The following is an 8,077-nucleotide window of genomic DNA, read 5'->3' on the forward strand; positions in this document are numbered from 1 at the left end:
ATCTTGCTGACCAGGACTACGACTGCCGCGTGAGAGCCATCGAGTGTGTCCCGCCCACGCTCGAGAATCCATAGTGTACACACAGCGATACGCGCATTTACACAGAACCGTAGATCGGGTGGCAGTTCTGTTGCGCTCAAAGTACGTTGTAAAGGCTTTATGCTGTCGGCAAATCCGTCAAAGGACATTGATACCAACACGATGTTGCTATCTTCTGAAGTGGGATTTCTAATGTAATACGAGATGCTGAAGATGCAATCGGACACCAGATGTAATTGTTATAATATTGAAATAATATGTGCACCTGAATCCATCCGATGTCGAACATATATTATATGAAATTATTTGTCTAATTGGATACAGATAGTTTGTATTTGATTTCCGCACTGAAGAGAACTAGAGAACTCAAATCTAGAATCGAAACGTTTGCGTTTATTTAAACTTCGTTTAGTAGGTACATCTCAATCGGTTGTGAATTATATCTATCCACGCTATAAATATTTAATTTACGCACCAACAAAAACATTTGTATTGAGTAGATTAATTGAAAAAAATGTACAACCCTTTTCGTCTCATTTATCGAGAGGTAAACAATTTATTATCAACGTGGTAAAATATTCCAAAGTAGAAGAAATATTCCAAAGAGAAACACATCGCAGGAAAAGAAGCCGAGAAGCCATCGTAATGAGGAAACGCGGGAGATTTTCGAACGAATGAGACGATAGGAGAAATTTAACATTATTTTCTTCACTTCCCTATGGTCGCCGCAGGGCACGCGAGAGACGGAGTTCGCGCGGAAGAAAAGAGGAAGCGTGATCGCTCAGGCGGAAGAGGTAATGGAAAATCTGCGCGATATTACGCTCCTCTTACGCTTCCGGAAAAAGAAGACGAGGATATCGAAAAAAGAAGAACGCGGTCTCTTCATTCTCTCGCTTCGGCACTTCGCGAATCATATGCATCGAGCGATACTCTAATGTTTCGGAAGAAATCGATATGCTTTATACCTAAACAAAGAGAGATAAATTTTCTACGAAGTACTTCGTGAGATTTACGAAAAGCTTTCTAAGATTTATAAAACACTTCAACGATAAATCTTTTCTATGTTGTTTAAAAAATAAATTTCACATTACTTAACAATATTTTTCTTCATGTAACTCTTATCGTGTATCTGTGTTCCAAATATCCGACTTATTCATATGTTTATCTATTATAAAATAGACTTCTTAGAAGAGATATTCTGACAACTCCTATTTCTTCGACAATTCTTATGCTGGAGAAAAATAAGTTTGGTTTTTTCTCTGCTTGTACATTTTCCTTTTAATCTATTATTAAATAAAGAAAAATACAGCATAAATTAGAATGGATTCAGGTTAAATAATTTCACTGTAATGAAGAAAATTAACAGGAATGTATATGAAAGATTTCAATTTCATGAAAGTATATTTTTTATTTTTGCGTTATTCTTTCCTTTTACTTTTCAAAATATATAATAAAGATCTTAAGATATTCGAAACTTGTTAGAGAACTATAATTAATGAAAGTAACTGGTAATGTAAAGTTAATAAAGTTAATACAGAATTTGTTTCTTTATTAAAATAATAAAAAAATGTAGTAACTAGTCAATAAAATTAATTATAGGAGCAAAAACAAATTATACTAACTAATAATAATTAATTATTTCATCGTTTGTGCTAAACTATTAAAATGTCAATTTAATTCATATATATAAGACATATAATAACATTTGAAAAATTATTGATAATTAAACAATAAAATCAATAAAAATTATTGATATTAAAATCTTTCTATTTTAGTTAATAGATCTTTATAAGTTACTTTATTTTAACTTTTATGACAAAAAAAAATACAGAAAACGCTCGATAAAATTTAATTTGGAGACAAGAACGATAAATAAGCAACGTAGCTAGATCTGGTATGTTTACATATCAGTCTGTACATTTGTATTGGTTAGAATTAGCGATCTAAAAATGAGCGATCAAGCTTTTAAAAAACGATTGGCTTGAGTGAGACAGATACTTAAGACTACTGTTTGAAGGATCTCTCGTTTTGCGACATAGAATAAGAAACATTAGAAGCAATACCTTTTCGAACCGCAGAAAATCGCAAAGAAATAATAAAATATTAGAACGATAGTAAAAACGTTGCCCAATTGAATTCACAATCACGATTGATCGAAGTTGTTGTTGCAGTAATTTGGAGGAATTAATGATTTGCCAACAAAACGTGAACAAGCCGTTATTTAATCAGATATGCGCTGCGATTGCCAAAATGATTAAGCTCGAATAATTTCGAATTGATCAGAATAATAATAGAAATTCACGGTATGATCCATTAATTTGTGAATCTTTATCGTTATTAATATTTTATTGTTAATATAAATCATATTGTTAATAGATTAAATTTTCTTTTCAATTAATTAAATTAAAAAATACAAATTAAAAAATTGCTTATATAATATTTTAAAGTTTGAGAAAATATCAACTTAAAATTGTATGTGCTTGCAACACGAATACACAACTCGCAAGCGGTTTCCATTTTCGCAGAATGCACTGCAAAAGCGCATCGAAGAATATGCGTGGTGGTATATAGTTGCGTTGTATTACAGAATAACGACTCCCCTAAAATGTAACGCTGCTTCGTCATTTTCGTACATACATGCCACTTCATTTCGCATGAATGTTATAACCGTCTGTGAAACGTTCGTTTGCAGCAAGTTGCGTGAACAGTTCAATGACCAGCTTAATTCCGCTAGTGTAAGCACACTGTGTCGGAACACTGTGTGTAACTTTGAATGCTTTGCTCATAAGCGAGTCATAAAGAGTTCGTAAGTTTCTTGTTATTTCTCATATGCAAAAATAAATCCTAATGTTTAAAGCATACGTAGAGACTAAACCACAAGTAATCAAGCATGTCAAATTAATTTTCTAGTCGCTGAACTGTCACGATGTTTTTCCAAAAACTAAAGTTTAGTGATGTTCAAGGAAATATTCAGAAAATTTCATGATAGAAAGAAAAAGAGAAAAAAGGAAGAAAGACAGAAAATTAGATGAAAAATAACAGGAAAAATAAGTTATAAAAGCTAAACATAAGTTATAAAATAAGTTATAAAAAATGCAGTTAGAAATACAATTATTATTAATAACAATAAAATAATATTAGAAGAACTTTACTGATACATGTAAAAAAAAAATCATAATTAGGTCGATAATCTATGACAAGAAATATTCCGTTTATTTATTTTATAATTAAAAGTATAACCAAAAAGATTAATTAAATAATTTCTTATTGTGGCTATGGTTAATACTGTTGTGAGAGTTTCTCGTTAGGTTACAGAGTAACCAAACACCGAATACGCTAACTTTCAGAGGCAGAGTCGTGACGAATGCGAATACGACGTCGTGCAATACTCGCGTTAGTGTACTCAAAGCGAGACTTACTCCGAGGAAGAGTCTGAGAGCCTACGTCGCGGAATATTCAGGAATCGTGTGATTCCATGAGAATTTCCATTCTCTCAGGAAGTTTCTGTTCAGCGAGAGGAGTTCTCTTGCCAAAAGGTGCTAGAATTCATTACCGCCCTCGCTCACTCGCCCTCTTTCGCGTCTGTTTCATCCTCGAGCTGGCGGTCCTTCCAATTTCACGCTATCTTCTTCCAGTTTAAAGCCCATTTCGTTCGCATTCCATCGCGACTTACAATTGCGATTGGTCGAAAAGACCGATGTAGAGATTTTCCAGATTAACGGAAAAAAAGCGAGGGCCAAGGCTTCGTTTGGAACGTGCATACGCTTCGTTTCGCATACCACTCTCCGAACAGTCCGAAAACAAATTACGAAAACTCGCTTGTGCTGATTCGGCAATTCAACTGAAATATTTTGTTGAGATAAGCAAAAAATATTTTTTGATAACTTTACGTTATATTTACGAAACAGAAGAGATATTTTTTTCTTACTTTTAAATAGATAAATTATCGACGATAATTTTCGTTTGAATATGATCGGAAAAATATTGTTATACTAGAAAGCTGACATAATGACTTAATAACTGGTTTAATAATTATTCTGGATAAGTCTAAGTCAGAGCAAGGCTTGAAACACTGCTCAATAAAGTTCAGAAGACCTATATTAAGATTAAGATTGGAAATATTCATTAATATATTTTGATGCTAATTTGGAAAATTAATTTTCTTTAAATGTTCTTTTATTATATTGACTTTCTGTAGCTTCTTAAATTTATATTGACTTTCTGTAGCTTCTTAAATTACTTTTTATCAGTTTAGCACATTAAAAAAAATTAAATCTTTCAAATTACTTTTGCACAACCGAAACATAATTGAATAATCCAATTGTTTTCATTTCATTTAAATCGCACGCGTATACTTCATTAATTTCAATAATCTGAGGTTAAAATCCTCAACTACCATGACAAATGAGGTGTAAGTTGAAGGTACAAACTGATTTAGCAAAGCGCAATTTTACCTACAAGCCACAAGAAAATAAAACTACAAAGGCATACAGCTCACAAAATCATATGAAATATGCATGCGCATCAGTTCCAAGTGGCCGAATGCACGCTTTACTACATTGACGAATCAAAGAGAAACACAAGTACAAGCCATCGAAGCGAATGGAGAATGTGCCCGCAATTGCAACAATGACACGTGTTTAATTAAATTAGCGATTGTTAACAGGCTGTAACTCCGCAAACTAGAATCTCTCTCTCTCTCTAAATACAAAAAAATATTATCCCTTTAATATTTAACAGTAAACAAAATTAAATATTCTTGAACGCATTAGATATTTTTATAATACCCATATAAGTAACATAATAATAATAATTTTACGTATATCATTACGTTTTACATGGAAAGAACAATTTTGCAGAAATATTAAAAAATTTAGCTAGATATAAGTAAAAATATTATCCTTGAATTTATTTGTTGGAGTCTATTGACCAAAATTGATAGTTATTTAAAACAATTTTATTGGACTTAAAATAATTATGTAGTACGTACAGGATGATTAGAATGTCAAAATTTTTTTGCTAATCATATCAATACTTGAGCAGCCCACTAATTATTTTGACAGTCCAACAAAATTATTTTCAGTTCTGTATTAGCTAAATTTTGCAAATTTTGCACTACTTCTACAAATTGTTCTTTCCATGTAGCATTTTCTAATTTATTCTAAATAAATTCAGTTTAAGCAAATATAATAAAATTTTATATTCTATTCAATATTTAATATTTACTATCATTAATAATACAAATTATAAATAATTCTTATTTAAGTATCATTGCTGTCATCTGTCTCGTCTTTATGACTTTTTATAAAATAAAATTTTCATAAAAAATATGGAATTTATATCGTTGATGTTGGGAATTATTTGAATAAATTAAAAAATATTATTTCCGAATGTTTGTAAGAACTTGATGGATGTTTGAATTACTAATTAAATTACATTTCGTCTTATCAAGACATTATCTAGACGAGAGACGAACCTCAACAAAGTTTGTGGATACAGGTGAATAAATAAATTTCAGCACCCGATCTCGTCTACGACGAAACGAACGACGATTCCGTTCCTTAAGGGCGACATTAGCGTGTACCCCGAGGGCAATAGCAAACGGCGTGAACGTTGTTCCCGAGGGAGCGGTGCACCTCCATCGAGGTACTGATTCTAGATTCTACGACTTAGTCTGGGAAAAAAGGACTCCTGCGAGCCATGGATCGAGGGAGAATAGACGGGACTCGCCAGTAGATAAAGAGAGTTACGGTAATTGCCGGGTAAAGACATAGAGGACCTATCGAAAAAGGAGAAATCCGAATGCGAAATATAGTGCACAAGATGTTTCAAAAGTCGTTTGCTTTTGCCGAAGCATAAAAAGGCGAACTAAAAGCAATATTCTTTTAATGTTGATATCAATAATATATATTCCAATCACAGAAAATAAAGATTACATCAAATTTAAATTTAAGTCGATTTTTTTTTTCATTAGTAATTGATGAAATTAATCTAATGTTTCACAAGAAATTAAATTTCTGAGATTTCTGAATGTAAACGGATGACAGAATTATTAACTTATAAAATTTTATTGGCAATTGGGAATTGTATTAAATTTTATTGATTTTAGTTAAATCTGATTAAAAATATAAAACAAATATAAAATAAATTTAAACTTAATTTAATTTAATACAAATTTCCTATATTAGACAATAAAACTGTAGAAGAAATGTCATCAAATTTTTTCGCTAAAAAATATAGTCTAAACTCAAAAAATAAATTCACGTCGAAAAAATTTTGCAATGCCTATGTGTATTGCGTTTTATTTCTCGATATTTTCAGGACTTTGTGTGAAGGTCTACCAAGTACGCGACTGTTTTCGATATACCGGCATACGGCTATAAAATATGAACCAAAAATAACGATAGAACGAAAGGGAAGCCTAGAAGAAACAGACAAATAAACAAGTTGATGCTCGCCTATATAAAGTATGAAAGAATTTTCCCATCACGTGTTTGAAAGCGGCAATACACTTGGGAAGGCGCTACGTGCTCATCGATGGCGTATAACCTTCTACCGCAAATGCGAAAAATTTCTTTAACGATACATGATCTCATATCTTACAGTCATCAATTCAAAACATCTCAAGCTTAAATATTGGAGGGCAAAAATTTCAACTTCTTAATTTAGAGCCTCCTTTCTTCCCTTTTTTCCATTTCCTTTTTCTTTCGAGGAAATCGGTCCGTGGAGACATCAAACAAATTCTGTCAGGTTTTCATAAAACGACGGCCGACCAACTTCAACCGGCGAGTTTTAAAGAGAGTCTTTCACACTTTCACTCTTTCTACAAGAACGTAATTTAATTAACGCTTTACAACGCGCTCGCAGAAAACAAAGTGAGGAAGAGACTTTCCTTTCTTTTTGCGCTTTCCTCGTTTTCCATCTTCGACTTGTTTCAGTCGACCCGGCGCTTCCAGCTTAGCTTCCATCTTCTCTGTAGTTCATCATGAAAGAGGTTGGAGGCATATATATTGTATATAAGATAAGAAGCCTAAAGAAGTCTTAAGAATTGTTCTTGTGCGAGAAATAAATAGAGTTTCGAGAATCTGCATGTATCTGAAGAATATTTAGTTCTGTTTAACAATATTTATAACTTTTAGTATTACTAAAATAATTAATTATATTCAATCAGAGAACTTTTTGAAAATAATTAAAATATAATATGCAGACAAAATGTTGCGCATAAAATTTCATAGAGAAATATAAAAATTAAATTTACGAATGTTAAAAATTACAATTAATTTGTTTCTGGAACTTAATATAGAATTGCTTCCATAAATGGCATATTATTAATTGAAAAATATTAGCTTTGTGAAAGTAAATTTTAACTCGTTTATCAATTTTTCAAGTTTTTATCTGGTGATGAATACTAGTGAACTACTTGGCGAAAGATGGTCGACATTGGAATAACTCTTGCACAGTTAGAACGATCCTGAACGCAAAAGGAGAGCCTGTATGTAAATTCGCGCTGGCGAAAGTCGGCTGAAAACTCAGAGAGGAAAGATCGTACTCCCGAGATCTTGCCTAGGTTCAGTTACTCTACTTCTAGTTTCGGTGCCGTCTAGCACTTTGCCACCTCACTCTCGCATAATGTCTCATTGAAGTTTTAGTCCTCGCCAGAATAACGGTATTATCACGCTGATAGACTGTAAATTGCCCCATCTTTTTTGGATTATAATATATACGACGTATCAAATTTATAGTGCGACCTTTAAACTCTAAATAATAGAAAAACTCTTTATATCTTTTATTAAGTTTAACTCTCCGTTGACAATATGAAATTTTTTATCATAGTCTGCATCCTGAATCATTGAAGTCCATAATAAATTTTTTTTATTGTTCTGAATTATATAAAAATCTGAAAAATGCTTGTATGAAACTTTAACAAGTTTCAATAGAAATTGAATTACATTTTATTTAGTTTATATGAATTTAAATGTAAGAATATTTTTTGAAAAATAGATAAATTATTTAAGTACAAAATAAAGATTTTTTAAAA

Source organism: Atta colombica, unplaced genomic scaffold (genome assembly GCF_001594045.1).
Source record: "Atta colombica isolate Treedump-2 unplaced genomic scaffold, Acol1.0 scaffold27, whole genome shotgun sequence".
NCBI classification, from domain to species: domain Eukaryota; kingdom Metazoa; phylum Arthropoda; class Insecta; order Hymenoptera; family Formicidae; genus Atta; species Atta colombica.